Consider the following 3,334-nt stretch of genomic DNA (forward strand, 5'->3'; position numbering starts at 1 on the left):
GGATGGACAACATGGCCGCTCTGACCCCTTCTCAACAAAGGATGGACAACATGGCCGCAGTGACCCCTTCTCAACAATCGATGGACAACATGGCCGCAGTGACCCCTTCTCAACAATCGATGGACAACATGGCCACTTTGACCCCTTCTCAACAATGGTTGGGAGAAGGTAGCCATGGTGACCTCCGGTGATCCGAGGCCTGCCTCGGCCTCCCAAAGTGCTAGGATTATGGGTGTGGGCCACCGTGCCCAGCATTTCATTTATTTTTCGTTTGAGAGTCTGGCTCTGTCCCCACGCTGGAGTGCAGTGGTGCAATCTCAGTTCACTGCAACTTCCCCCACCTGGGTTCAAGCAAATCTCCCGCCTCAGCCACCAGAGTAGCTGGGATTATAGGTGTGCACCACCACGCCCAGCTAATTTTTGTACTTTCTATAGAGATGGGGTTTCACCATGTTGGCCAGCCTAATCTGGAACTCCTGACCCCATGTGATCCACCCGCCTCGGCCTCCCAAAGTGCTGGGATCACAGGCACGAGCCACCACACCTGGACCAACTAACATTTTATCAGTAGATACTGAATAAAGCAGGCGACGCTCTGTAACATGGTGGGCCTCACCCAATCAGTTGAAGGCCTTAAAAGACTGAGGATCCCCCAGGAGGAGGGAGAGCTGCCTCTAGACGACCTTGGGGCTCCAGACCACCACGTTGACTCTTCCCTGGGCTTCTAGCCTGCCCCGCAGATTTCAGACCTCAGCCCCACAATGGTGTGAGCCAAGTCCTTAAATAAATCTCTGTGTGTGCACGTGTGTGTGTGTCTTTGTGTGTGCGTGTGTGTGCGTCTGTGTGTTTGCATCTGTGTGTCTATATCTGTGTGTGCATGTGTGGATTTGTGTGGGGGCGTCTGTGTGCACATGTATGTGCGTGTGAGCATGTGTGGGTCTATGTGCATGTGTGCATCTGTATCTGTGTGTGTGCATGTATCTGTGTGTGCATGTGTGCACCTGTGTGCACATGTGCATGTGTGCACCTGTGTGCACATGTGCATCTGGGTCTGTGTGTGGGTCTGTGTGTGCACGTGTGCATTTGCATCTGTGTGTGCATGTGTGCATTTGTGTTTGTGCATGTGTGGGTCTGTGTGCATGTGTGTGTCTGTATGTGTGTGTGTGGGTCTGTGTGTGTGCATGTGTGAGTCTGTGTATGTGTGCATTTGTGTGTGCATGTGTGCGTTTGTGTGTGTGCATGTGTGGGTCTGTGTGCATGTGTCGGCATGTGTGCATGTGTTTGCCTGTGTGTGCGTGTATTTATTTGTGTGTGCACATGTGTGGGTCTGTGTGGGTCTGTGTGTGCATGTATGTGTGGGCATGTGTGCATCTGTATGTGTGTGCGGGCATGTGTGCATCTGTATATGTGTGCAGGCATGTCTGCATTTGTACGTATGTGTGCATTTGTATGTGTGCATGTGTACATCTGTACGTGTGTGCACGTCTGTGTCTGTGTGTGCATCTGTGCATGTTTGTGAATGTGTGCGTCTGTGTGTGCATGTGTGTATGTATGGGCATGTGTGCATTTGTGTGTGTGCATGTGTGCACCTGTGTCTGTACATTGTGTGCATGTGTCTGTATCTGTGTGTGCATGTGTGCACCTGTGTGTGCATGTGTGGGTCTGTGTGTATGTGTCTGTGCATCCACTCAACTGGTCCTGTTTCTCTGGAGTATTCTGTCTCTAATGTGTATTTTAGTATGTTTCTCTTGTGCAATATTTGGGACATTCTCATACTAAAAAAATGTTTTGGCCGGATGCAGTTGCTCATGCCTGTAATTCTAGCACTTCGGGAGGCCGAGGTGGGTGGATCCCCTGACGTCAGGTGTTTGAGACCAGCGTAGCCAACATGGCAAAACCCCATCTATACCAAAAATACAAAAATTAGCCAGATGTAGTGGCACAGGCCTGTAATTCCAGCTTCTTGGGGAGCTGAGGCAGGAAAATCACTTGAACCCCAGAGGTGGAGGTTGCAGTGAGCTCGCCAGCCTGGGCATCACAGAGTGAGACCCCGTTGAGAAAAAAAAGTTTTGGTTGTTTATCTGAAATTCTGGTCAGGCGCTGTGGCTCACACCTGTAATCCCAACACTTTGGGAGGCAGAGGGGCAGTGGGTCACCCAAGGTCAGGAGTTCGAGACCAGCCTGACCAACACAGTTAAACCCGTCTCTACTAAAAACACAAAACTAGCCGGGCATGATAGTGCACACCTGTAATCCCAGCTATTCGGGAGGCTGAGGCAGGAGAATCGCTTGAACCCAGGAGGTGGAGGTCGCAGCGAGCTGAGATCGTGCCACTGCACTCCAGCCTGTACAACAGAGCAAGACTCCGTCTCAAAATAAATAAATAAATATCTGAAATTCTGATGTCTCCGGGTATGCTGAATGTTTTATTGTCCAGTCTGTCAACCCCATGCTGGGACCCAGCCACCATGTCCCTCCTGGGGGGAACGTGTCTCTCCGGGAACGGCCACTGCATGCCTGGCTGCCACCATCTAGAGCCAGTGAGAAGGGAGAGAGGCTCTGGGGCAGGGGGGAGGGAGCCGAGATGGCGGGGAGCGAAGCTGTACCACACGTTTGCCTTTGCTCTTACACTTGAGTTCAACGGCTTTTAGAGGAGCCACAGAATCTCCAAGAATCGCTTGATGGATACTTCAGAAACAACAGACACCCAGGTAAGATTGACCTCTGTGATTAGAGCTGAAAGGCACATCCCAGTGTGAGCTCACCGACACTCCCCAAGACACACACACACACTATGCTCATTCAAACCCAGCTGCCTCTGCTGACCCCACCCTGCAGGTTTTCTAAGGATTCCTGTGTTCTCTAAATTGTCTTCTCATCACCGTCATTAGTTCACAGAAAGGACTCCACGGCTATTTAGCATCAAATATAGAAGCGCCATTGATTCCACTTACCAGCCAGCCAACCTTCACGACCGGCCGGGCCTGGCTGCGTTGCACCCTGAATGAGACAGAAATGATTCTCTGAGCCCAGAGAGCTTAAATCTGAGTGGGGGAGGCCCAAATCCATTCACAGGATGCTACAAGGATGGTTCAAAACTAGAAGCCCGCCGGGCGCGGTGGCTCAAGCCTGTAATCCCAGCACTTTGGGAGGCTGAGGCGGGTGGATCACAAGGTCAAGAGATAGAGACCATCCTGGTCAACATAGTGAAACCCCGTCTCTACTGAAAATACAAAAAATTAGCTGGGCATGGTGGCACGTGCCTGTAATCCCAGCTACTCAGGAGGCTGAGGCAGGAGAATTGCCTGAACCCAGGAGGCGGAGGTTGCGGTGA

Source organism: Cebus imitator, unplaced genomic scaffold, assembly GCF_001604975.1.
Source record: "Cebus imitator isolate Cc_AM_T3 unplaced genomic scaffold, Cebus_imitator-1.0 Scaffold375, whole genome shotgun sequence".
Taxonomy (NCBI): Eukaryota; Metazoa; Chordata; class Mammalia; order Primates; family Cebidae; genus Cebus; species Cebus imitator.